Here is a 15,372-nt window from a genome sequence, read left to right as displayed (position 1 = left end):
TCTTCTAGAATCCCCTTTGCTGTGCTTTTTATGCTGGAGAGAACATCTGAAGGCTTGAAAGACTTGAGAAAAGCAACACTTTAGAAGTGAGGTTTGAAAACATTTCACAAGAATGTACTGACAAGCTTTCCAGGATAAGGTTACATGCCAGGGTTGGACAGAAGGAGCTTGCTGTTTTATCTTGGGAATAAGGCTCTTAGTAAGCAAGGAATGTTTCCAGACTCTGACAAACTATCTTCAGTGCTGAGGATGGAAATTAGAGAGATGTTTACATCATGATGGTACATTCTAGGGGTTTGAAATCCCAATGAGAACCTAGATTTCAGTGTTTATCACAACTGCATGCTGTTTCTATAACTGCATGCTGAAAAGACCTAGCATTCTGTATTTTTTCCCCAGAAAGATCAGCTCACCCCCACAGTAAATTTCAACTGGGACTGAATCCAGTCCAGCCAAAATCCCCAGGATTTGGTGGGAGTTGTTGCTGTGCTGTTCTCTCTTTTAAAAGTCCAAACAACATAGTTCTTGTGTTGGTCCATTGATTGGTGAATTACCAGAGCAAACCCCAAGGGGGGTGGGGGAGAAGTTTTAAAAATGCCAGGGCATTAAGACAAGAGTAAAGTTGCATGTCTGGCCCCATTGTCTCCCACTCTCCCTGTACCTCTGTGTGGTTGTTGTGATGATGCCTTAAATGGAGAGACATGATCTTTGCACATGGAGCTTCTTCTCTGACCTTCCTTCTGTGCATTGAGGAGGAAAACAAAAAGAGGATGAAGCCCTGGTATATATTGGGCATATCTGAATGTTGAAACAGAAACACCTCTTCTAAGTCATGCTACCTGAGACATAGAATAGTCCATCAAATCCCGGGGCTTTTGGCCAATCTGGATGGCCTCAGGCAGATGCGAGGAGTGAGAAAGGGACAAACTGGGACAAATCACTAGTCTGGAGGAACTCCGTTTCTCTTTTGAATTTCAAAAAATGTCATAATTCTTTCTACCCAAAATATGAGGTAGATCTTTAGGTTTGCTTTCTTTTATATATCTATATCTACACACACACACACACACACACACACACACACACACACACAGAATATTTTCAAGCTGTGGATAGTTGAATCCATGGACAAAAATCCACGGATACAGAGGGCCAACTGTATCTTCTTCTTTTCCCAAAGGATATTAACCTAAAGGGTCTCCCAGAAGCTCTAGCCAAGCTGACCAAGAGTAGAGCATTTGGGGAGTGGTGGTCCATAATGTCACATATGCCAAAGATTTCCCAACCTTGGTTTACTTCTTGAAGTCTTGCTCGGTCACACTGAAAGTTCACATTAACATTTGTTCAGCTGCTAGACTGCAAACTCCTGTGCTACACGAGGGCGAGGGTTTAATTTATGTCACAGCTGCAAACAAGGCTTTTGTGTCTCATCAGATAAATACTTTGGTGTGAATAATTCTGTAGCCTAGTTGCATCAAGTGTCTGCAGTTTCCTTCCTCTCTTTTTGTTTTTTAAGGCTCATCATCAACTCTTCTAACTGTAGCATGATTAATGATGAGGTCTACTGATGAGGGAGCAGTGAGGTAAAACAATGAGGTTTTCATTATGCAGTTGATCCTGCAAGGGTAGAATAATATGGAGAAACAGAGGTGACTTGGATTATCATTGCCCATGGAGGCTCTTTGGTATTCCACTAAAATAAGTAACTAGTACTTTCACAGAATCATAGATCGGAAGAGACCACAAGGGTCATCTAGTCCAACCACCGACCATGGAGGAAGACACAACTAAAGCACCCTTGAGAGATGCAATCTCTGTAGGTAAGGGCTATCATTTATATAGTATTAGCTACAGTATTATCTAGATCCATTTCAGTCTGGTTTCAGGCCTGGCTATGGGACTTAAGGGAATGAATTGCTTTTAAAAAGTAACTTCCCAAGTTCTTACTGTATTATTCATTTATTATATTTACTTATATCCCACCCTTCTCCCAGAGCAACCTGCAACATTAAAAACAATACAATTAAAAAGATACAAAAATAATACATTAAAATAATATTAAACTACTACAATAAAGTAAAAAAGAAGATAGAAATGTTTAAAATACATTAAAATAATAGAGCATCACAGGGCATTCTTTAACAGTTTTCTGTCTTGAATGCCTGTACACATTTCTTGACCTTATCAAGGCTAAATCATGATAGTTGTCTTTAAATTCCATCTTCATTTCATCTGTGTCTCTTTAAAATAAACTTTCTAGTAGATGTTCTTTCTAGTAGGTGTTTTTACTGAAGTAAAAATCATTGCATACACTCCTGGAAGGTTTTTTTGTTGTTGTTCCAAGATGCTTGGGAATGTTAATCATTATCACCACATAGACATGAGAAAAATCCTCTACATATATTAATGTTACCTGTAGATGAAGTGCCAGGTTAAGAAGTGTTTCTTATCAAGAAAGGGGGAAAAATCAGTCTGCCATCTGTGTGCTAGCTATTGCATTTTTGAGTAATGATAGACAATTATTTTCCTCCAGAGTTTGAAAGAGTGATCACACCAGAAAAAGTATTGTTATATATGCCCATTCTTTTTGCATGTCTAGTAGACTAGTTCTGCTTTTGTAGTGTTTTAAATATATTTTTGACCAGATCAAGTGAGACAATAAATAAATAAATCTCTACACCAACTTGATGTCCTGCTGATGTGTTATTTTACACCATCATCAAATATGAATCATGGTGGCTAGGGATGATGGGAACCACAATCCAACACATCTGTGGAGCCTCAGGTTGAGGGAGGCTGGGCAGAAGCAAGGAACCCATGGCTCTCCAGTGGTTGCTGAGCTGCTGCTCCCATTATCCTTCAACATTCACCATTCTGTCTGAAGCTAATGGGAAACAGAGTTAGGTAAAGTTATTGTTTCCCAAAGAGTTAGCAGCCCCCATGGCTATAAATATAACTGAAAGTTCACAGTTACACTATGGATGAATTGGAGTTATCCCTTAAGTTTCAGTTGTAATATAAAATAGTTACATCTTCATTATTGGAAGAAGAAGAAGAAATGCACAATAATACTGGCACAGTGGAAGACAGTAAGAAAAGAGGAAGACCTCATTACAAATAGATAGACTCAATTAGGGAAACCACAGCCCTGACTTTGCAGGACCTGAGCAGGACTGTTAATAAAAGCATGTCTTGGAGGCCCCTCATTCATAGGGTCACCATAAACTGAAGCTGGCTTGATGGCAACTAGCAACAACATCAACCCAAAGAGTTATTTATAATTAATTCCTTTTCCAGTAATTTGTAACTATTGTAACTATTGATTTTTAACAAGTCACGTCTAAGCTCTGCCCATTTCATTGACTTGTTCATCTTTAAGGTTGTTTTTACAGGTCCAAAGGCCATAGAATACAACAGTTTTAATCTGTGACGTGTCTCTCTAAACCAGGGGTTCTTAACCCTTGACTCTTGGAGCCCTTGAGAATCTCAAAGTAACAGGAAGGAAACTGAAGGAGGGAGAGAGAGAGAAATCAGTTTATCTTTCTCTTGCAGTTCAGCTTCAAGAGGTTTGTGAACTGGATGCAAAAATAACCCCTGGTTTTTCCCGCTCCTCCTTTCAGTTTCCTTCCTGTAAGTTTGAGATTTGTGTTTTCTCTGAGGAGGAGGTTTATAGATCAGATTCTCAAATATTAAGAACTGCTTTAGAGATCTTCAGCATATGGAACAAGACCAGATAATGTGTTCTTTCTAGCCTCACTGTTAATGTACTAATTTGATGTGACCACATAGAAAGCCATAGAAAGTTGACCATACAGTTGGGTTGATTTCCTTCTTATGACACATCTGCATTTGATCAGAATCCCAGAGGGACAAGTTCTCTTCTCCTCTTTGCCAAATACTGAAGTAGTACATCCAAAATAACATACAGTTGGATCATACTTTGGCCATGGAGAAAGGCTTTCTTTCCTTCTCTGGCCCACTGTTCTCTCTCCAGACTTGCCTGCCAAGGAATTAGGTTTCCAGGCTACATACCAATGCTTCGCTTGCACTACGTTTGTTACAGGGCTAGAGAAGCTCGGATGAAGATCTCATGCTCTATTCCGGGCGTTTTTTGTTCTTTGTTGCCTCCAGGCTGGATCTTATGGGTGTTACTACAGCTGTGCATGTCGGTAATGATCCTTGCTCTAAATATTTCCGGTCTGCTGTGTTCCCCAGAGGATCTTGTGAGCTTCAGCTGAATGAAGTCTCCTTTATGAGTGATTTAACGTGGTGTAAGCAATCTGCATGGGCTGTATGTGTGAGAGGTGGGGAGGGGGAGAGCGGAGCTGCCGGTGGTATCACATTATTTTATTAGAGTTTCAAAGCTGATATTAAGTGGACATGATTTCTTCCCATGGACCATTAATTTTGTTTTATTGCTGGCCTGATGGCCATTATCCCTTCTTGCCAATACATCCCTCCATTAGGCTTGTACAATTAACAAAATATGAGCTGTTGAAGGTGTTGCTCTGAACAATGGGTCACTGAGAAGCAGGACTGGGAGTGTGTGTGGGGAGGGTTACAGGAATACTCTGTGGCCATGGGAGGCTAAGCATTGGATGTTGTTATGTGGGGGTAGTAGGAGAAAAGGTTTGCCTCCCTTGCAGACCAAGTGCTGCCTTTCATCAGATGCTTTGTATTTGGAGGTAGATGGAGAAAAATCTAGAACAACTAGCATGCCAGTTATGTGTCAGTAATAACAATAATGGGCTACATGCACAGTTTTTCCTCTGAAAATGGACTATTTAATTAAAATATGTAGTTCCAACATAAAAGTACAGCTTCTACTGATTTTCATTACAGTGTGTGTGCAAGGCAGGGGACACTAACCTAGATGAGGCATTCCATTTTGTGAGCCAGAGAAGAAGGAGCGCCAAAGTGCTGTTTTTGATACTGCATTTTTATTCAGTTCTTGCATTTTTCTTCTCCAACTAATCTAGGGGTCATCTTTTAAAAAATAACTTAATCTAACCAAATGCATGGACTATTAGACCAAGGGCAGACAAAGTACAGCTCAAGGCTGTTCTTCAGGCTCTTGAACCCTCCAGGTCCCTTTTCTTTTCTCTTTTCTCTTTTTAAATGGGAGGGCTGGTTGAATTGCTTCTTCTAGTATTCTGCCAGGAGTGGCAACAGGTTGCAGGACCTGTCAAAAATGCTCTCTGTCCCCAGAAAGGATTGGTGGAAGTCAGGGGTATGCGCCATCTGCACCCCACACCCCCAAAGTGGCCGGAAGCTGCTCCTTTTGGCCTGTCTATTTTGGTCTCCAGTGAATTCCCTGACATCGGGGAAACTTAGTGTCTACCATATTTTCCTTTGCCTTGGCCAGCAAGATATCCAAGGCTTCCCCAATATTCACATGCATGAAATTTTTGATATGGCTCAAAATTTAATGTACTCCTTTGTCTAGAATTAAATTCCCTGTCCATCTGAATTGTTTTCCAACAATCCAACAATCCTAGAAAACTGAGAGCTTCCTGAGTTTTCACATGATTTACTTTTTTCACTCCCTCTTATTGGCTCTTCATTTACTGGTGGAAATCTCTGAATCTAATGATATAAATGGTATAAAACCTACACATGCTAAAGTCAGCCATAAAACAAAATTCTACTCTAGCAAAAGCAGCTATAAAACTAGTTTTACTATTCAAAGATACTGGGATATGAAATGAAACATGAAATATAAGGACCAGATCCACTTTGTTCTCACAGTAGCCCCATGCTTCTTTTTAGCAGCTGCAATTTTAGGATGAAATTCCCTTTCTTGTAAATTGAGAGTGTGGGTGACAATTGGACTTAGAGTTCTTTCTTCCCAATCTTGATTTGGCTATTCAAATTGGGGGAATGAAAAGAGCTGGGGGGAAGGGTCAATGGATTCACTTTCAGCCACCCATCTAAGGGTAAGCTCCACAAATGTAAGAGCAGCTGGTATGCACTGAAATTGTACGGGACTAAAAATAACATGAGAGAAATCAGGCCCAGCCTCCAAGGATTTTGCTACCTGAAGTGAAGGACAAGATGTCACCCCCTGCAATTTAAGTACAAAATCAGATCTTATTGAATGTTAATTCAACCCTGATAACTAGGGAGAGTTTGTCACCATACCTAAGTCTATATTAGCAGGAAGGACAGGCTCAAAACCATGATGGTGTCCCTCACCACCCAATTCCATCTTTGGAAGCCAACTGGTTTGGCAGCTTAGTATTATTTCAACATTGGTGGCAGGATAGTGTCTCCAATGAAATCTTGAGCAATAGGCTAATTTAGAAGGTGCAGGGCACAAATTCTGGTCTTTAACAGCAGGCAATGGCCAGTGGGACAAGAGAGGAACAGGCCAAGGAAGGCCACTGGCACTATCCCCCAGCATCTGCCACTTGAGGTGTTCACTTCGCTCTGCCTATTCAGGATGCCAGCTCTATCTGGTATCCTAGTCTTTTCTTACTGTTGTCAACTGTCATCAAAGGTTCAACCTACAGCAACCCTATATATGAAAGACTTCAAAAATACGCTCATTAACAGCCCTGCCAAGATCTTGCAAACTGAGGGCTGTGCCTTACACTTTACCAAGTATTATTGTCTTTTCCAAATAGGATTATCATGTTTCAAAGTTGACTTGATGGCACTTAACAACAGCATGTTGTCTCAAAATTTGTTCAGATTACAATAGCCTCTGTTCAGGTATTCTGGCTTCTAGGGAATGTTCAGGCTTGATTTGGGCTTGGACTCATTTATTTGTCTTTCTGCCAGTCCATATCTGCAGAATTCTCCTTCAGCATCACATTTCAAATGCATTGATTTTCTTCCTGCCATCTTTCTTCACTGTCCAGTTTTGCTATCCATACATAGAAACTGGAAATATTATGACATGGATGATTCTTTTCTTACACAGTGTCTTCATTATATTACTAGGTACCTTCAGGAATGGGATCTTGAAGCATCTGCATTTCAAGCCAATCTTTTCAACAGGAGTTTCATACTGTGAGTAACTTTACTGGTGGTTTATACTGGACTGGATTGTTGTTATATGTTAGTGTGCAAATTATGGTTTGGTTTGCATCACCCCATGGCACATTATGAGGCATGTGATAATGAATTTATTGGTGTTTCTGAAACCTAATAAGATGATTTAAAAATGCTGAATAGGATGAAGAAGGGGTGAAATGTCAAACTGCATTGTTTTTAATCTGATTCTTCACTGTGGGTGCCAGTATCTCTATAGGTCTACATCCTGGGGGAAAGGCAGAGTATTAAATACATTCATGCATACATACGTACATATAGTGACAGTAGTGCAGGGATTTTAATATTCTGATTTGAGTGTAAATACAGTATGCTTGCAGCACTCCCCTCCTCTTCCACTTGAAGGATTAATACAAGGGGGTCTGTCTTTTATACAAGTGCCTGATCTGACTTGACATTTTCTGAATGTGTGTACATCTGAGTCTAATTCACTTCCTGTATGTAATTCATTTTGGTGCTCATTATACTGTTAGTCGCATTCATCAGTTACTAGCTGACTTTGGGAGTTGTATGCAGTTGGCATACAACTCATAGCTCATAGAAGTGTCAGGATCTTGCTAGCCATTCTAATCAAGCAAGGGCAGTTCAGCTTCTTTTCCATTCTACACCTGATCTGTGAGTGAACATCTAGGATGGAAGAGCTTAATTTAGGCAAAATAATTCCAGGTTTTTCTGGTCACAAACAACCGGGGAGGGCACCTAATTGTGGTGGGGCCTTTGCTGCTAGATTGTGGGGCATATGTTGGGAACCTGACAGGCAGAGGGCCCTATAGAGAATGGCAGAAGGATAGTCACCATCATCTGGTGGGGATGACATACAAATGCATGCTGCAAAGTAAAGTCTAGGACTACACCTTGGCATCATTTTAATTGCTCAATTGCCTCATTTTTCCAGTGCTGTCATTGGCTGCATATCTACCCTAAAGAGAACATTTGATTAGCAGCCCTCACTTAGGGAGACTTTCCTTGAAATGGCATGTGGCTGGAGCCTTGAACTAGCCAGTGCTTTGCTTTGCTTTCTTTTTGTAAATGTTCCATAACACTGTTTTACAGTTTAATCTTTCGGCTTTGACTCTCTGCCTCTTAATCCTTGTTTTCCATCTCATATACAAAGGCTGACCTAAGTCATCTTGCTGCCTGAGGCAGAGCAGCAAATATGGTGCCCTACTTCCCTGAAGTCAGTGATGCAATTCCCAAGGCCAGTCACACTATTTTGACATTGAATCCAGAAAATCCCACAGACACTCTGCTTAGCAGAGAAGATAAATGATAACTTGCTGATGTTCCTTGACCATTAAAATGCCACCCTCCAGCTGTTGTTGACCTGCAACTTCCAGGAGCCCTCATTATGCTGGCTAGGGCTTTCCCCACCTCTGCTCTACCTAATAATAGGGCTGGTCCTGTTCACATCTCCTTAACAGGGAAAGCTACTCTTGAAGTTGGACATTCTCAGAATGAAGACAATAGATTTTGCATACTGATTCGGCCTGTTTAGTCTTTTCTGCGAGCTTTAGATTCCACTTTAACAATGCCTCAGCTCCTGACCAATTTATGTATATATATGATTAACTATTATCAGAGGATATCATCCCTCCTGTACAAAAATAGACTGTGATGAGTATTTGAATAAATCATAAGAACTGCTAACCTGATACCCCATAACATCATGCAGTTGGCTGAGCAAGAAGTGTACTCATCCTTGACCCTCCATGGCTCACAGAGTTCAGTGCTTGCTTACAGAACTGGTGATTAAAAGTTACAGCTTTGTCGACCTGCTTCTCACAGGCAGCCCATTTACTCCCATTAAATCCCTTGTATCTAGCCCATTGTACAACCATAAGGACCCCTTCAGTCATTGCGATTTAACACACTGTGATGTGGCTTGTTGGATAAAAATATAGGAAGTGTCTCCTTACACTGAGTCAGATTGTTGGTTTATCTTGCCCACTGTACTCTGCTTGGTAGCATCTCCCCAGGTTTTCAGAGAGGATTCTCTCCTAGCCTAGGGATGGTAGGGATTGAACCTTAGACCTTCTACACACAAATAATAATAATAATAAATGCTTTATTTATATACCTCCCTTCTTCCAATCAGGGCGGTGAACAGCATAAAATAAGTACAACATACAAGAACAATAAAACACATTAAAATATACATTAAAAACATACTAGCCAGCTCATCATTGGCCGTCGGGGGGGGGGGGGGGGGGGGGGGGGGGGGGACTAACTAGAGCTTATGTCGGGGAATGCTCGCTTAAACAGGAAGGTTTTTAAATCCTTCCTGAATTGGGCTAGGGAGGTAGCCGAGCAGAGCTCTATGGGCATCGTATTCCAGAGGGTCGGGGCTGAGATGGAAAATGTCCTCCTTGCTGTGGAGGCGAGTCTTGCCCCAGGTACCCTCAGTAGTTGCTGCCCAGATGTTCTGAGTGTGCGGGGCGGATTGTATGGGGAGAGGCGGTCCTCAAGGTATCCTGGGCCCAAGCCATGTAGGGCTTTATAGGTTATAACCAACACCTTGTATTGCGCCCGGAAGCGAATGGGCAGCCAGTGCAGATCTTTAAGTACAGGTGTTATATGACTGGCCCTGGATGTACCAGTGACCAGTCTGGCTGCCATATTCTGTACCAATTGTAGCTTCCGGGTTTGGTACAAGGGTTGCCCCATGTAGAGCGCATTGCAGAAATCCAACTGAGAGGTTACCAGAGCATGTACCACCGTTTCAAGGTCCCTCTGGCCCAGGTAGGGACGCAGCCGGCGAATCAGCCGAAGCTGATAACAGGTGCTCCTGACCATCGCATCCACCTGAGATGTAAGCATTTCCTTCATCATCAAGGTTTAATTACACAATGACCCATGTGACTTTCTCTTTACGAATTAGTAGCTATGTTCCCTTTTTATAGTTTTCTAAAGCAGTCATCTTCCAAACAAGACAGCCTTGATTCTTACTGATTAAGTATTGCAGGTTAGTTATCATCTTGGGCCAGAGTGGAGTGAACATCTAGGGACCAGTTACAGCAAACGCTTGCGGTCACGACAACCACACCACTCTCTTCCACTAAGCCTTGAGAAGTCTTGAATGTTTTCCCTTCTTTTTTAGTTGCAACTGGATTTTGGATTGTTTAACAAAAAATAAACAATTGTGGGCAGCAAGTTGGTGATGTTTTGGGGGACTGCAAAAATTGGTGAGGACCACATGTGATACACAGCCTTCCTGTTGCTCACACATGGGCTGGCGGTTTGACTGCATCCAGTTCTCCCAAAAGAGATGTACACACTAAGGCACAATTCCTGACTGGTTCAGCCACAGATGCTCAGACTCGGCAGGTTAACCAGAGCATCTGCCAGCACTCCAGTCTGAAGTTAGCCTAATGTTACAGATGGCATTGAGGATTATATTTTGCATCTGCTTATTGTACAATTCATCTCCTAGTTCACTGGCTAACAGAACCTAATCTCTGTCAATGAGGTGACATTTTTTTCCTTTTTGCAATGTATGTTTTGACTTTCCAGATTGTCCAATAAACTTTCCCATTTTTTGACTGAATAACACTGCATATTGTTAGTGATTCATTTTCATCTGTGAAAATATACATTATGAAAAGCTGGTATTCTCCATGTATAGTGAGGGTGTCAGTTTAATAAGTCATATTGGTGCTCACTACTACTCATTCTCTCACAAATTCCATGGTGTTACTTTTTGGTTTTTAATCTTTTTAATGTAACATATAAAAATCTTCCCAATAAGCTGAAATCATTGGTTATGAAACTGTTCATCACAGCTAAAATTGTATGAGCAGGTTAGCAGAAGGGATCATTCTTCTATACACAGGGAATGGCTATTAAAATGTTTAGACCTCCTTGTGGAAATAGATTAATAATCTGAAACAAGTTTGTAGAAAAGAAAGTATACAGATACCTAGTAATAAATGATTGTGGTGTATGGATTTACTGGAATGTATTTTGCAAGGATGTAAGAATGGAAAGTGGTATACTTGTGTAGTAATGAATTCTACGTTCTTGTTCTCCATCATGTTTATTGCTGGTTATGGTTTTTAGTGTATGTTTGTGTGTATTCATGGGGGGGGGGGAGAGGGAGAACAAGAGAGAAACTGTAGAGCCCAGGTCATGTTAAACTGAAATAGCATGGGTTCTCCCTGTGAATGGAAAGTGGAGGGTTTCCCTCTTCTAAGCAGCCCCAGCAGAGTGACGCTGTACAGACTGGAGGTTGCACAGATTGGCTTTTCTCTCAGCCCCGAGAGCCTTTTGAGAAAGTCCCCTTTGGCGAGAGTATGCCCCCAAAGCATTGTTTAAACTTTGCTGAAGCAATTTCAATATTTGGTAGGAAGCTTTTGAAAGCTATCCAAGGGTATGTGTGTAAAGTAACTGGAGGTACAGCTCACCCATTGCTTCACCCAGGGGCTTTGGAAGTTGGAACCATTTACGAAACTCACACGCCAAACTGAATGCTGAACAGAGAACTTTAAAGAGCTGTTTGGGAATTTTGAAGGTGATCATTCCAATTTTTAAAAAATACTGAAATGCATGGTATTTCTGGATCTGGGCCAGTGATATTTAATGCCTGCGAAAGGGTAAAGCTTTCTGGCACTTTCTGTTTTATTCTGTAGGCAGAAGACTTGTGTGACAGAAGACCTGATGTATCTAGGGAGAAAATCCTTTCTTAGATCTTCTTCCTTCTTCCCTTAGAGGCATTGATAACCTTTCTGTTTGCATGTATGCTCCCGTTCTCCCCACCCCTTTGTTATTGATCTGGGAAAAGTGAATGTACATTTCTCTGAAAGAACTGAAAACTGGACTCTCTTTGAAAAGAGCAGCTCTATAAGCTCAGCCAGCTGTTGGCAGGCACTCTTCCCCTTGCTTTCTGCAATTTACTAACCCATGACTGTGACCCTTTGATCATCTCCACAGACCACAGATGCCAGAGGTCAGGGCCTTAAAGATGGTCAGAAGGACTTTTGAGATCAATCAAATGTTATGCAGGGGACAAATGTAATGAGAAGAATCCCCCCCGTGTGTGTGTGTGTGTGTGTGTGTGTGTGTTAAAGGGAGATAGTATTGTGTCAAATAATTCTTTATTTGACTTTGCATCTGCATGCACCATTAGTGCACATAAACCAAGGGATGTCAGCACAGGAATAAACCCACCTCTAAATAAAGCTGGAAAGAGTGAACAACTGGACTTATTTTGCAGGAAAGAAGAAAGGAAGATGGATAGTGCATTGGAAAATCCTGTATAAATCCTGGGCAGGGATGCGATCCTTTAGGTAATAGATTTGGAATTTCTTCTGCAAAAAATAAAAAAAAATAAAAATCTTAAGAAATAAAAGTTGATAGTAGAACAAGTGGCTTCAAAGGCTGGTGCTGTTTTCCACCCACCCCACCCTCCAGTGTAATTGACAACAGTTAAGCAGATTTCATCTGCTCTTGTGCAGTTGCTGCTTTGATAGGTGACGGCAAGGGACGGTGAGAGTAGTAGTGACAGAATGTCATGCTGCAAAATGAGGCAGGCTATCAGTCTACCTTGCGTGCATAATATGACACCCTCTCTTCCCCACCCCTCTGAGCCCCTGCACTGAAATTTAAAGCCACTAAGACAAAGACGTTCTGGCTGATGTTGAAAAGCTTGTCGCAATGGAATCTGTGAACAGCAGGAGAGCCCAAGGGCTGCAAAGTGACTGTCTGCATTTTCTCTTTCTTTTCTCTTTCTTTCTTTTTTTGGTTTTGTCACTTGATTGATTCCCTCAGTTGCTACACCTCCTCTTAAGCTTCCTGGAGGATTTCCCTTTCTGATCCTGAAAGCATGCTCATCTTGCTTAATGATAAGCCTATTCTGGTTTCCCCAGGCCATGCAGAATCCTTTCCTTCAAATCTTCTGTGAAGAGACAGTTCTTTGCGTTGCTCAATGTAAGGAAAGGGATAGCAGCAAGAAGGAACTCTCAGTAAGAGCTAAAAGGAGGGCAGGTGGCTGTGGCTTCCTCCACTACTGAAGCAAAGAAGGTGTTGAGTAATTCTGCCTTTTCTCTGCCCCCTGTTAGCATTTTGCCATCTTTTCTGCGCAGCCGCCCTACCATTTCCTCCTTCTTCCTTTTACTGTGGACATACCCCAAAAAAGCCCTTATTATTGTTCTTAACCTCTCTTGCAAGCCGAAGTTTATTCTGCACTTTAACTTTTCTGACTTTACCCCTCCACCTGTTAGCTATTTGTTTGAATTCCTCTTTGATGATTTCTCCATTCTCCCATTTCTTATACATGTTCAGTTTAAAAGTTAGCTCAGTTGAAAGTTCCTTAGTCATCCATCCTGGGTTCTTTAGACACCTCCCATTTTTCTTCCTCATTGCAACTATTTGAAATTGTGCCTTCAGTATCTCATTTTGAGAAACTCCCATCCGGCTTGAACTCCCTTCTCTTTTAGTATTCCTGACCACAGGATCACCCCAGTATTTCTCTTAAGTTTAATAAAATCAGTTCTCCTAAAGTCTAGAATAAATGTCTGACTATGCCTGGATTCTCCTTTCCCCACTGTATAACAAACTCTAGGATAACATGATCACTCCCACCTAAGGATCCCACCACTTGCACCCCATTAACCAAGTCATCCCTGTTGGTTAGGATCAGATCTAAAATAGCTGTCCCCTTTGTTGCCTCTTCCACCTTTTTCACAATGAAATTGTCTTCCAGGCAAGTGAAGAATTGGCGAGACCTTGAGGATTTGGCTGAGTTTGACTTACAGCAAATATCAAGGTAATTGAAGCCACCCATCACTACTACATCTCTCCTTTCTGAGTGTGTGGTCATCTGTTCTAGAAAGGCATGATCCAGTTCCTCCTTCTGACTTGTGGGTCTGTAGTAGATTCCCAGAATCACATCCTTACAGTGTTTTGTAAGGGTTTGTATTGGAGGAGTGAGCAAGGTGCAGATGGCATGAAACTCACTGGCATTCTTACTAGCTGCTGGACAGTGTTTTTAAAGTTCTATGTACAGTACACAGTTATTGCAATTTAATATCTCTTTAACTGTCATACCTCCTTCCTACAGGAGCCTTAGAAATGTAGGCTGGTGAGATACTTTGAATTGTCTAGTACAGAACTCTGTAGTGTGCTCAGCTACAGCACTAGAGTTCTCTAGCAGGGAGTTTTAAGTACCTCTCCAAATTAGGATTCCATATGATGCAGCTATGACAGTTAAAGTGGTATTGACACTACACTAGTAGTGTCAGAATTCACCCTCTGGAGTTGGAGGATTCAGACAGAGAGGAGGAAGCAGATTGCCAGGAATCTGAAGCTCCTAATAACAAGGGTTTTTATGAGTTTGTAGAGCCAGTAGTTGAGGAAGGAGGGGACCCTGCTCCTCAGCAGGAAATTGCAGATGATGGGGACCCATTGCTATTCATAGAGCAACAAGAGATTGTGTCCTTGGTAGTACAGTGGTACCCCGGGATACGAATGCGCCGCCTTACAAAATTTCCGGGTTACGAAAAAAATCCATAGAAAAAAACTGTTCCGGGTTACGAAGGTTATTTCGGGTTACGAAAAATTTTTTGGTGCTTTTCGGCGCTATTTCGCACGAAATCGCGGCTTTCGCTATTAGCGCCTATGGCTTTTTCGGCTTACGAAGGATTTCGGGTTACGAACGCGGCGGCGGAACGAATTAAATTCGTAACCCGGGGTACCACTGTATTTGATAAGTAGGAGACTCTGACCTAATTAGGCACCTGGTGTTTTGGAGACAGCTCCCCATAAAAATCTCCTAGCAGTTCCCTAGTGTCTCTGTTACTCACAACCTTCTTATCTGGGTGACTGACAGGTTTTCTTGACCTTAGACAGACTTTGCTTTTATGACTCTCTTTTACTTCTTGCTGGCTTTGTTTTTCTGGACTACTGATTTGCTGAAAGACTCCTGGACCAGTTGACAACTACTCTGTTGTTTCTCCCTTCATTCTGCTGGATACCCTGTCACAGACCTGGACTGAATTTACTACTCAAGAGCTCTTGCATTCTAACCGCCTGATTTCTGGGACACTTGCTGATAGCAGCATAGGATAGGTGTGATGTAGGTACATTTTAATTCTCCATAATGCCTTGAAATTGTGCTATGTCACTATGTACTATCACTGCATACTCTCCAACTGTCCCAATTTGGCAGGGAGAGTCCTGCTTAACCCTCAGTCATCCCATTTTTCCTGCTGCTTTTAAAAGGTCCCAATTTCTCTCTCTTCCTCCCACATTCAATCTTTACTCTCAGATTATTTCATTAATTGCAAATTGAATCCAAAGTGCAAATGGAGTTTGTACTCAATT

The 15,372-nt window shown here is 41.6% G+C and overlaps 1 protein-coding gene across 9 annotated transcripts in view; it reads left to right on the top strand.

Annotated features, from left to right (window-relative positions):
- Nucleotides 1-15,372, top strand: part of PKNOX2 (PBX/knotted 1 homeobox 2) — a 262,424-nt gene that overhangs the window by 48,760 nt on the left and 198,292 nt on the right. For 8 of the 9 annotated variants that reach the window (XM_042476172.1, XM_042476171.1, XM_042476181.1 and 5 more), the window contains exon 3: nucleotides 6,946-7,014. The gene's annotated coding sequence lies outside the window, so the exon portion shown is untranslated. Of the gene's footprint in view, nucleotides 1-6,945; nucleotides 7,015-11,505; nucleotides 11,564-15,372 lie in introns of those variants that run through there. The other variant, XM_042476175.1, reaches the window with a different exon arrangement.

The sequence above is a fragment of the Sceloporus undulatus genome, chromosome 6 (assembly GCF_019175285.1).
Source record: "Sceloporus undulatus isolate JIND9_A2432 ecotype Alabama chromosome 6, SceUnd_v1.1, whole genome shotgun sequence".
Taxonomy (NCBI): Eukaryota; Metazoa; Chordata; class Lepidosauria; order Squamata; family Phrynosomatidae; genus Sceloporus; species Sceloporus undulatus.
Note: the sequence above shows the minus strand (reverse complement) of the source record. Positions and strands in the feature narration are given on the sequence as shown.